The sequence below is a fragment of the Oreochromis niloticus genome, linkage group LG14, assembly GCF_001858045.2.
Source record: "Oreochromis niloticus isolate F11D_XX linkage group LG14, O_niloticus_UMD_NMBU, whole genome shotgun sequence".
In the NCBI taxonomy this organism is placed as follows: Eukaryota; Metazoa; Chordata; class Actinopteri; order Cichliformes; family Cichlidae; genus Oreochromis; species Oreochromis niloticus.
In genome coordinates, this window is record NC_031979.2 from 32,489,053 (window position 1) to 32,502,373 (window position 13,321).

At 38.9% G+C, this 13,321-nt stretch overlaps 1 long non-coding RNA gene across 1 annotated transcript; it reads right to left on the bottom strand.

The window, feature by feature from the left end:
- Positions 1 to 10,171: 10,171 nt before the first annotated feature.
- Positions 10,172 to 11,403, bottom strand: LOC112842061 (uncharacterized). The gene is made up of 2 exons (XR_003213654.1): positions 11,029 to 11,403; positions 10,172 to 10,324 (listed from the first exon to the last, which is right to left on the bottom strand). It is a non-coding gene; the product is annotated as an uncharacterized LOC112842061 (long non-coding RNA).
- Between the last annotated feature and the right edge of the window lie 1,918 nt (positions 11,404 to 13,321).

Here is a 13,321-nt window from a genome sequence, read left to right on the forward strand (position 1 = left end):
GCATAATACCCACTACAACAGAAAGAAGCAAAAATAAAAAATAATCAAATAAGCTTTGAGTATTTAGTTTATTTTTATATTCAAGACAGAATATCTGGGGCTGTTAGTGGTATTTTAATATCCTAACTATTTTGAAACGACTTAAAAAGTCAATACTTCAATCAAAAAGAAAGTCAAAAATAACCCAGCTGCTCAGTGTCGCTCCACTTTTCCAAGGCCAGTGGTCTGCTGTGCAACCGGATGATTGTTCCATGTCTGTAGACATGTTGTCTGATGTTTTTTCTGAAGTACAACCATGAACAGGCCATGCAAGTCCCTTTCTTCAGACCTCAGTGCAAACAGAAAACTTGGCCTTCAAATACATACATCCTTAATTTCAATGCACCAATGTTCAGTTTAATTTAACACCTGTAAACAGATATAGTAGTTTCTACTGCATTTATTCACAGATGTAGGAACATAGTCACATATAGTGAACGCCTTGCAGTCATTGGTTCACACCAAATGGAAATTCTTTCCACATCATGCACTCACAGTGCAAGCAGACCAGGATTTCCCATTTATGAATAAGTGGAAGAGGCTGAGACACATTTTGTACTCGTGGCCAAGTGGCCCACCTTCTTCATAGTGGATCATAGTTTAATTTGACTAAGTAAAAACACGACTAATTATGAGGCTCTCCAATTTCCTGCCAGTTTGAGAATGTGCTGGCCTTTCATTCAGGAGTGGCAAAATGACAAAAACGATACAAGCAACATAAGAGATGCGCTGTTAGGCTGCTGAGTGTGAAGACTGTGTCAAAAGTTCATGGCTACAAAATGTTTGATTAAATGCTACAAATTTTACAACTTTGCTGACTTCTAGTCATGCTAGCTCCTCTATGCTGTGTTAATTTTGACTGAATAATCACTCATGCACAACCACCCACAATCAGTGTCAATTAGTGATGAAGATGCAGTATTATGCACGACCCCCCCGAGCTACTATTTCAGATGGAATAACAACATAAAAAAAATAATCCATCATCTATTAATGTCTGTCAAAGAGAAACGTTACCTCAAACATGTTAGATGACAAACAGAGAATTCTGTTCATGAATTTGGAATCAAAAGGCTGTTTGATGTGCTGTGACAGGAGGTATTCGTCCGCACATATCTAGCTCTGCCATGTTTCAGAGCCCTGCGTGTTGTGAGTAATCCTGTCATGGTGCGTCTCTGGGTGTAGGAGTGTGACAGTGAAGCCGTGGAGGAAAAGGGGTTGGAGGGGGTTGCTGGGGGTCTGAGCGGAGCACACTGCTTGTTACCCAGACATGTGGATGAGTGGCTGGCTGAGGAAGAGAAGCTCCCTACAGGGGAGTGATGGCGGCGTGCACACAGACAGCATGATGAATGAGGGAGGAAAGCTGCAGGAGGCCATAAATCAATATCTCTTCTTCTATTCTCTCTTTTAAGGTGGATACTCCCATACACGTCTTCTTGTCCTGTCTTATTTTAAAGATGATGGAGGAACACCCTGAACTAACAGAGTTATATCCCTTAACCCAACCTCTGGGCAACTGTTAGCCATTCTGCCTTTCGCTGCCTAAATAGCTCTTTGTGCAGAATATCACAGCTTTTCCCTAAAAGCAACCAAAACAAATTAAGTCATCATCTGGTCTGGGGTGTTATAGGACTGAGTGCTCTATCAATAAATGCACTGGTCCGACTCAATGAATGATTTATCAAATGCTTTGTAGATCATTTTAGAGCTGTTGTGTCTCCTGGGCCAAGACTTGAGATCATCCATCCCCATTCAGTATTCCTCTTTACAATAGCATATTGCTGAATAAATACACTGTCTGCAACACCTTTTGGGACTGCCATTGTCCAGACAAAAAAAATACACATATTTATGTGGAGGGAGTCAGAATGAAATGACTGTCTCTGTATGCTAGTATAAAGATGTTTTGCTCCAAGAAAGGTATTTTTCTAGTAGTTAAAGGATTGTCTCATCAAAACTGAAAAAATACATGCCACCTATCTGGAGACTTTTTACTTTCTGTAACCAACATTGTCATGGACAGTTGTCAGAGCACCAACAGACATTGTGCATATATCTCAGTAAGGCCAGGGTCTTAGACCAAACCAATCATTTTAACAAACTGGGAATGAGAATAAGTTGGTTGTCAAGAGTGGCACAAACAGAGTTAAGGTGTAGTACGTGTGCAGGGATAAGAGCTCAGTCCGGGTGTGTGTCCTTTTTGTCTGACCAGCAGTGTTACTCTGAGGCTCTGTGACATAAGACTGTGTGAAAATTACATTCAAAACTCTCAAACAAATAGATGCAGATTTTGCATTTATTGAAAGCCTCACACTAATTGTGTTTCCAGGCATTCAGAGAGTCAGTGCAATTGATTAAGGAGCACTCAAACACTAGATAAATGCTGAAATCAAAAAATACAAGGAAACTGATTCAAACAGAATTGAAGAAAAAAAGCCCCTTAAGATATATGTCTAAATACTGATCCCTAATAGACATTGGCCAGGCCAGCCTCATCCACCGAGGAGACATTTGCTTTGGCGCTTCCTCCATTATTGACTTGTGTGTATCAGGACTTCCCATGAGTATCGAGCAAACAGAAGGGCCTGGAGAGAGCTGTCTCCCGTCATCCCCTGGCTCTTTACTCTCCTTGACAGCATCTAAGGGCAAATATTTGACTTGAGATAAGTTTCACATTACCAGGAGATCTAAATTTGTTGGCAGAAATAGTATGACCACCATCTTCCTTGGGGAGGTGACACTGAGCTGAAGCATCCAAGTGTCACTGGCAAAGTGACCATCACACTTTTATGTGCTATTATGAGCTTTTACCGATCACTGTTTTGTAGACTTTGTGGTGTATGTTCTCCACTACTGTGAACACCACATTAGACAAATTCTGATTTAAAAAAGATAATTAAAACCCATTTTAGCAAGTGAATTACACATAATGTCTCACTCAATCATTCAAGCAGAACTATTCTTACTAAACCTGCACAACTCTCAGTGGTTAGTCATCTTATTGAGCCTCAAAAGGGACAACGAAAAAAGTTTGAATTGCCACTGAAGCAGAATCACTGAAGCGAGAAGAAAACACACCCAAGGTTCAAAGTGTTAATGAAGCCCAAGGTTGTTTGGGGAAGAGAAGTTTAAGTTCTGACAAGGCTTAATAGCTTATTAATATGAATTTGACATGAAAAATAACTTCCCAAAAAGCCATCCTCGGTGGAATAAACAGGTCCCCAGAACATTAAAAACACGTTGACGGTAAATTGATGATATCAGTTCCAAATTTTAAATACAAAGAAAGCCACATTTAATCCTCCATCCATTCATTTTTGGGAAACAAAGCTTTCAAAATCTCCAAGAAAACACAATTCTCTAACAAATCTGCCTTTTTATTTTGCTGTCTTTGCTATTTGCATCACAGATTGTTTTTATCTAACATAATAATACAGAGATTAAGCTCAGAAAAAAAAGAGAAAAGCAGAGCAGCAGGGGGTACACTTGTGGTTCACAGCAATCACTAAACGTATATGCGCTACTTCCATCTGCTGACCGACATCAAAGAGACCCACTGTAGGGGGCTTCTAGCCTCACGCAATGCAAATTATGCAGTGAAGAATGGTGGAAAGCAGGGAGATGGGTGGCAGAGAGCACTGAGATAAAAAATGCTCTGCATTACAGTGTGCTCATGTGTATTTTAGTCTTTAAGAATATGTATAATTTTGCATGTATTTTTCACAATCGAAGTCACCATATTCTAATGTCTTTCTCTTTGGGTTTTCGGGTGAGATGATTGAGCAAAAGTTGGATATTTGGATTGGCTCAAACAGCCCTGTAAATCTAAAACCCCTGGGGACTCGCAGATTATGTTTCAGCATAATAACCTGCAGCTCCAAGGATAAGTCTTCACCTTCACAGGAAGAATACCTCTTCTTTGTCCTCTGAAGAAAACAATCGCTCAGAAGACTGCAAAATTCATCTGACTAATGCTACTTCCCAATTGTCAATCAATTTTATGCACAACAGAACCAAACACTGCTCTAATTGCGTTTGTATAAGATCTGTTTGGTATTACATTGGCAAACAGTGCTGAACCACCCACTTCCACTTCACTGAACAAGAAAATAGGGCCTCTGTTATGTTGGCAGGGGAGGATAAATCTGCCATTCCTTGGGAACCATCACACCTCTGTTGGACTGAAAATGTTACCACACATGCAAATATCAAAGGAGCATTTTATGACTAATAACTACTTTGAAAGAGCTGTTAGCTGAAGAAACAACTGCCACTATTTGGACCGTATGTTCACGGACATGCAAAGTAATTTTTTCTCTGCTACAGTAGAGGAAGGTGAGCCTATTGTGTGGATGCACCAGCAAAATAGAGTCATCAAAGCAAGAGTAAAATTTCAAGCCCTGTGCCACGGGACAATATCGTACAACCCCATGGCTCAAACAGGAGGTCAGCAACATAGAAAACTCAAGACGGAATAAAAGATAATAATTTACCCAACGGGACAAGAGAACAGCAGAATAAGATCTTTTAGTCAATCATGCATTTTACTGTTTTTACTAAGCATTTTTACTGTTTTCTTGGAATGAAAAGAAAGTGGATATTATTTGCTCTCTCTGTTTATTTTTATTCTTTATTTTTTTAGCATCATGAAAAAAATAAGTATCAATAATTTTTATCATCTCCATATCATATGGAACTTTGATGTAAAAGCATTTAGACAACATAAATATTACCAGCTACTGCTACCTCAATAAATGTCACTTTACATAGAATATGAGGCTAGTCATGGAGCCTCACTGAAGATGGCCTTGAAGCAATTTTCTTTCCTTATGTCCACGATTATTGAGCTCTAATTTGTAGAACTGTAAGCAACATTTAATCAGTTATTATCTTCTGCTTTTATCTAGATGAAAGTTCTGTTTCTCTTGAGTCTACATTTGTCTGTCATATTTTTTTAAACAAGAAATCTCAAAGAGATGTATAATTTTCTACTGTGGTGTAAGGACCTTTAAGTCATTTTAATAACAAATACATTTAATTGAGATGTTCTGCTGTTTGATGTGTTAAATAACAGTAGGAAGAAACATGTTTTTTGATCTTGCAAGACTGTAACATTATACTTGTGTGGAATGTTGTTTAAAAAAGTCATTCATTGTCTTCTGAGGGCTATGTTTAATGTTGCAATGGCTGTTTTGCATGGACTCCTAACACATGAACACAGCAGACGAGAGCTGCTTCACTGTGAACAAATGGAGGAATAGTGCCTTCTGTAACTATAATATAAAAACGCTCTTCTCATTCAGTTAGAAAACATCTTGAGCAAATCACAAAAATAACAAGTGTTAAGCAGCGTTGTTTGGTCAAAGCTGACAAAATGTTCTGAAATTAAAATGTTTTTCACTCATTTGGAAGCCACTGATGTGTTGTGAAATTATGCAGTCTTTTAAAACATGCAGTTATGATTGTTAATATGTGCACTTTAGTGGATTTATTAACATTTTGGACTCTCACTGCTAATGTTTAATGGTGCTGCATAAAAGTGGCTCACTGGATCAAAGTGTGTTTAAACTATGCAGGCTCTTGAGTGTTAGGTCTTTTTTTTAGAAAACAATTAATCACGCTGGACTCCCTCTGTTTCAATATGGCAATTAAGGAAAGTAATGCATGTGTATAAACCAATAATGACCAACATAAACAGCATTAACTTTAATAACGCAAGCTGTTGCATCTATCAAATCGAGGTACCTGTGCTGTTTTCACTCTAGGATTTAGTAGCTACATTTAGCATTTTATATTTGGTGGAGGAAAAAAATGAAATCAACTTTAAATAAAACCTTGAAGCTTATGAAACTCTCACAGAGAAATCTGGATACTTTAAACACATACTTAGTCCCTATGGACCCCAAAGCGCTTTACACTACATTCAGTCATCCACCTATTCACACACTGGTGATGGCAAGCTACATTGTAGCCACAGCTGCCCTGGGCCACATTGACAGAGGCGAGGCTGCCGGACACTGGCGCCACCGGGCCCTCTGACCACCACCAGTAGGCAACGGGTGAAGTGTCTTGCCCAAGGACACAACGACCGAGACTGTCGGAGCCGGGGCTCAAACCGACAGCCTTCCGATTACAAGACGAACTGCCACCTCTTGAGCCACGATTGCTATGGACATAGAGAGATTATTGAGAAATCAAGAAACACATAAGCACAAGGGGAGCTATTAACACTACAATGTGAAACCTTTTTGGTAGGTAAAACCTTCCAATGAGGTCACATCTATTACTGATGTTTTAAAATTTATTCAATGAAGGTTTAAATAAATAACATTTAAACTAAAGCATTGCATAAAGGATTAGTTGTGATTAGTTGTGCCGACAAACTAATTGTGACCTATTAATGGCACTAGATGAAAAGTTAAGGGATTATTACAAATAGTTCTGAAGGGACCATTAGGTCTGAAACAAATGTCATGGCAATACATTTAGCAGTTTTTTGTTTCAACCAGACTTGTGAACCTCCTGAGAAAATGTCAAGCAATCTCCAAAGAAATTGACCCAAATCTTTAATCAACAGGCTAAATTCATAGACACACTGTCAGGGCATTAACAACCAAAAGCCAAAATATGTGGAAAATACAAAAAATAACATTTGTAAATAAATACAATACAAAAAACAAAATTAATACGATCAGTCTGGCATTACAAAAAATGCATGTTTAATAGTTTTCCATGCTGGATTCACTTTTCAGACCCGGAGGCTATGTCTTTCTCTTATACACACTCTGTGCTGACACTTTTTTTTTTTATATATCGCCATCTCAAGCTGATCATTGGGGGCGGTTGATGAGCTCAAAGACTGGCCTGACAGCAGAGAGCAGGTGGCCTGTGTGGGTGTGAGTTTTGAGAACTATACACACATTGTGTTTTCTTTTCTTAGATGGGGACAAAGCCTAGATTCCATAATGAAAGTCTATCTGACCTCATCATACACTCAACCCAAGTAGAATAACACGTCCTTTTTTGTCTGTATATTTTATTTGAATTTCTATTTAGAATATGTTTGCACTCAATAATGCTCACCAAAACCCATGTGAAACCTTTGGCTGAATATATAAATGCCAAGATTTGAGACATGCTCAATAATAACAACTGAATCTCAAATATTCAAAGCCCAACCATGCAAAATTCTGACAATTTTTAATGTTCTTCTTATTTAGTTATTGTATTTTCCATTTATTTTATGTATCTGTCTGTCTCTCTATAGATAGACAGATAGATAGATCACTTATGACTTTGTATGTTTGCATTGCGTGCTACGATGGAAACTGAAAGTAAAAACAAAGAAAATCCCTGTTCTAAGGTTGAGAGAAAAAGAGAATTAAAATCCCTCCAAAATGTTTTTTTCATAAAGCCTATGTTTCTGTGAAGAGGCCTATGAATAAATGTATACTAAAACAAGAACTGCATGTGGCTCACTCTGTAATGGGGAAGCACATTATCTGCAAACTTTAGACTGAGCTTGGCTTTTTTCTCTCCCCCACTGGACGTCAGATTAAAATACCCCTCTGAATCTTCACTCCAGCTATGTCCATTAGTCTACAGTCGACTGCTCACCTCTGACATCTAATTCAGAATTTCAGATATTACTCTGAAAGATGAGTGAAACACAGGCTTGTGGCACATTAGCAAATCCTAGCTTAAACAGTCATCACTCATTGCAACATCACAGCTTTTCTTTTTCAGTTTAAGGCGATAAATGTAGCTTGAAATTGCTGTCTTTCCCCCCCCAATGGAACAAGTGTTGGAAAATCAGCAACCATGAAAGCAGTCACAGACATGTCATGCACTAATATATGACAACCTTCAAAACTTATTGTTGTTGGGGTTTTTTTTTTATTTTTTAACATTGGAACAAATTTCCAGACTGTTATTTTATTTAGAGAGCTACTGCTTTGACGTCATGCTTGACTCTTTGTTTCACTTTGGTGTTTCTGTGGAGCGCAAGTACACTTTACAGACATGGCATTTATAACTCGGGGTGAATCAATAAGTAACCTTTAACAGTGAGATGTTTGTCATAGAGATGTTACAGAGAAGCAGTGATATTACACCTCCACGAAGTGTTATAGTGATGCATGTCATGAAACAAAGGTGAAATGTTTCAACTAAATTTCACGTTCATACATTACTGAGCTGTGCTGTTAGTATACTATTGCTTAATTCTACTGTAAACTATGTATGGTAGCTGCACACTTTCTCAGGAAGGGTAATATTATTGATATTTTGAGACCTCTTCATGCTCTGTTTCCTTAAGTGAATTTAACACCACAATAATGAGCAGAAATGGCAACAGATTTATCGACTATGGATGCACACGCGATTGCCTTAAAAGTAGTGGCACATACTTTAATTGGTTTGGTGTAAACACTCAGGTCTAGATGAGCGCCCTTCTTTAAACCCCGCAGGACTTTCAAGAGCACTGGAAGAGCATATGCTGCCCACAGCATGTGTAATGACTGCCATCAGAGCCATCAATAACCATTATGTTCACCCAGACATTTATGTTACAGTTACAAGGATGAGGAATGAGGCATTTAAGTCAGAGGGCAACCTTTGCAAACTGGTTTTAAAAAGGTCCTGTTTGGCTTTGTTTTTGATTTTGTTAATGAAATACTAAATGATGGGTAAAGACCAGGAATGATCTTGTCTAATTGTATCAAAATGATAATTTATAAATGAATTGATAAAAAGACAAACTTGTCATAGCTATAATATTGTTTGACCTAAACAAACCCGCTATCCAACTACAGCTGGATAGCGTAGTGGTAAGACTACACACCTTTTGAGCGGGAGTTGAAAGCTAGATTCCCGCCTGGGGGTGGTATCCAGTACGGGTCCTGGCTAGACCCTCCCATGCTAAACCAAGCCTTGAGATGGTCTGCAGCCTGTCTGCTCGGACACAAGCATTTCACTGCATGTTGTACTGTGTATGATTGTGTATGTGATGACTAAAATAAAAAAATGAATTTAACATACAGTCTAAGAAACAGAAGAGCCTCAAGGAACATTTTGGGATTTCTTGGCATTGCCACTGAGTTTAATGGGTTCCTTACCTTTTGTCACAGTCCTGGGTCGTATCACCCAGCGCCTTGTGTTTTCTTGTATTTTGATATTCATTGTTTATAGTTATTCCTTTTGGCATTAGGTCCTAGGTTCCTTAGTTGTAGTTGCTATTCATTGTTTAGTAGGTCTCCTTTGGGTCGTCTTCCCATGTGTTAAAGTTCCCATTGTTGTTTATTGTGTCTTATGTGTCATGTTTCTGGTTAATGCTGTCATGCCTGTGTCTCGTCATGTTTCCCTGTTTATTTTGAAAGTCCAGTTTCCACGTCATTGTGTTTTAGTTTACATTTCCTGTGCATCATTATGTTCATCCTAGACAGCTGTTTCCTCATGTGTCGCCACTTCCCCGGATCACCTCGTGTGTGTATTTAAGTCCTTTGTCTCTTACTGTTCATTGTCACGTCATCTGTTATCCTCGCCACAGATTTCATGGTTTTCCCTCATTGTTTCACAGTGTTTCATAGCATTCCTAGTTACTCTGTTTTCATAGTTCTTTCACAGAGCGTCATAGTCTTTTAGTTGTGTTGTTCTCATGCCATCAGCCACAATAAAGACTCGCTTTATTTTTGGAAACTTAGTTCTGTCTCCACCGTGTCTGCTTTTGGGTCTACCTCAGGGCCGTTGCTAGCCATTTGGGTGCCCTAAGCACAAATGCTTTATGGTGCCCCCCCCCCGCCACTTAAAAAAAAAAAAAAAAACATTAATACTTTTGAATTTCTCAGTGGAATTTGTTTAATTAAATAACAACAAACATGACAGTTAAACAAATAAATAAGGTTAAAGGAGGTTAAAAATACTGTTACAAATAAATACTCAGGCCCCTTTGGAAAATTAAAATCAGAGCTGACATTAAAAGGACCTCTCCGCACAATTTCAACACGATCAGCATCTACAATGTGAGCTGGCCAAAGAGCAGGATCGGTTGAAGGGGGCACACATGTCTCCACAGTGTCACTTTCTGATAGTCTCTCAGTGACAGGACTCTCAGTGGTACTTGTGTATAGAACTGTACCTGAACTGGTGGTTGATGGTTCTTGTTCTTCTTGGCTAGGGATTGTTGCAGGGTCTACAATGGCTGGTGGTTGATGTCCAGGGATGGCACTACTACTGGATGGTTCATCCTGTCCTTGAGATCCTCCTTGAACATATTTAAGCATTGACCCTGCATACAAGAGAAAATATTCAGGGATTTTACAGAAATACAATTTTGAATCTACAGTAGGCCTACGAAAAATTGCATTATAAGACTAATAAATTAAGTAAGTCACTGGTACATTTAAAAATTACTAACTATATTTTACATGTATAGATTTTCATAATGGCAAATGGCAATATAAACATGCTGTACATAATTTGATATAAATGCGCAAGTAGGAAATCTATATTACTGGAAGATATAGGTTTCATATTACACTGTAATATGAAACCTATATCTTATTTATGCCGCATAAATAAGATATGCGTCTTTATAGATATCCTGAAATGCAGCAACATACAAAGTAATCTTGTCTAATCTGATAATAATACTTGACTGCATCACTGACCTATCCCAAAGTTAAGGTTAATCAGTAGCATGCATGACGTTAGCCAGCTAGCAACCTGAGGAGGGAAATGCTAGTCTCACGATTGCTAACGTTATCTGAAAACCGTCAATTGAGTGACCATGATGAGTTGCTTTTAGTAGTCCATTCTATATTCATATCCACAACGTAAACAAACTACCCAACATCAATCATTTGCAACATTTGTTAACACAGTATGAACACTGCTAACAGGAGCTATCACAGAGTTGACGGACATGAGCGTGCAAGCAAGGGCTACAATAATGAACTTTTTTTTATTGTTATTATTTAAACATTGCCTTACCGGCAAGCGACGCCTGAGTTTCATCACGCTTCCTCTTCTTCTTTCTTTTCTCCGCTCCCGACTCCTGTTGCCGTTTCGAGGCCATGTTCAAACAGGTGTTTACCAATACCGAATTGAGGCATTATAGAACAGACCACTGGGAGTGGGGGGGGGGCACCAGGAGGAGACTGGAGACAGGGCACAAAGCAGATTCACCCCTTTTCTCGGGAAAATTGTTTTATGTTGCTTTTGTATTGTTTAACCATATTAATGCATATGATATTTATAGTATTAATATGGTTTACTTTTTTTTTTTTTACGACCCTGATTTTTTGGTGCCCTACCGGCCATTTGGTGCCCTACGCAGTGTGCGTTATGTGCGTTTGCGGAGCTACGGCGCTGGTCTACCTCATCTTTACACCGGCGCACCCCGCCGTGACACCTTTTCATCTAAAAAGAAAAAATAATAATTTCACTATAGGAAAAAAAGCTACTTTCATGGTAAAATTTCTCCTTAACTAAAAGCTAGCTAAAAACTAACTTGATTGCATCTCCCTCTCCTCAAAAAAAGTAATGTGATCATTGTAAATTCAAAATAGTTTCTAATACAGTCCAAGAGTTCAGCTCCACAGCTCGCTCTCAGTAAAATAAATCAATTTTTAATTGATTCCTCTTTGATCATAACATATATGTATGCACAGAAATGGAGTTTTAAATCTTATGCATCTGAATTTTTTAAGATATGGATTTGTGTGAAGCTGCTTTCTACTCTTAATAAAAAGAAATTAGATTCCTCTTTGATTCCTCATCTTATTTATTTGTTTACTTTTTATATTAAACAACTTGTTATAGATTTCATGTTTATCATATTCATGTGGAGATGTTATTTGTCACTATCAGTTCATTAATTTTATTAGTGTGATGTTCATACATCAACGATACATTTCTTCGCTGACTGTGATATAATTATTTATTATGATTTTATATTTATTTATTATAATTATTTATTGGAATAAAAGAGTATGTAGCAGCAGACATAAATATTGATGGACTTAAAAAAATAAAATGCACATTTTCGGTGATTAGTATTTTCTGTTAGTTGATTTGTTCGAGTTAATTACACCACTTTGCGGTTTCAAATTAATTTGTTATTTAATCTGGATCTTATGAGTATCCTTTGGAGTTCAGTCTTAAGAATAGTAATTTTGCTCAGGATTAAGCCTGTTCAAATGGTTGCTCAAATAAAAATCAGTTTAAGTGCCATGAAAAATAAGCATTTGCTGTAATGTAACATAAACTCACTCTTGTCCTTGTAAAGCGCACTGCCTTTTAAAATAAAGCTCTCTTGGCCTGCAAAATACTTGGGTTAGGGTTAGAAAATGAGGTCAAGTTTATGCCAATTTCCATGCTTATTTACAGTCCCAAAAAATAAAATAAAGAAAGAAAGAAAGAAAGAAAGAAAGAAACAATTTGCTTAACATCTAGAATCAGAAAATCGTCCAAATAAATACTTTAGCATGAATTAGCATGGCATTTTAGACAGATCTGTTAATTCAAAGTGTAAAAAGATTCTACATTCATCCATCCATCCATTTTCTTCGGCTTATCCGGGGGCAGCAGCCCAAGCAGAGAAGCCCAGACCTCCCTCTCCCCAGCTACCTCCTCCAGCTTATCCGGGGGAACACCAAGGTGTTCCCAGGCCAACCGAGAGATATAATCTCTTCAGCGTGTCCTGGGTCTGCCCCGGGGCCTCCTCCCGGTGGGACATGCCCGGAAAACCTTGCCCAGGAGGCGCCCAGGGGGCATCCTTGTCAGATGCCCGAACCACCTCAACTGGCTCCTTTCGATGTGGAGGAGCATCGGCTCTACTCTGAGCCCCTCCCGAATGGCCGAACTTCTCACCCTATCTCTAAGGGAGAGGGCAGCCACCCTTTGGAGGAAACCCATTTCCGCCGCTTGTATTCGCGATCTCGTTCTTCCGGTCACTACCCACAGCTCGTGGCCATAGGTGAGGATAGGGGCGTAGATCGACCGATAAATTGAGAGCTTCGCTTTTACACTCAGCTCTCTCTTCACCACAACAGACCTGTACAGCGTCCGCATCACTGCAGCCGCTGCACCAGTCCGTCTGTCGATCTCCCGCTCCCTTCTCCCATCACTCGTGAGCAAGACCCCGAGATACTTCTCCACTTGGGGCAGGTTCTTGTTCCCGGAGTGGGCACTCCACCCTTTTCCGACTGAGGACCATGGCCTCAGATTTGGAGGTGCTGATTCTCATTCCCACCGCTTCACACTCGGCTGCGAACCGTTCCAA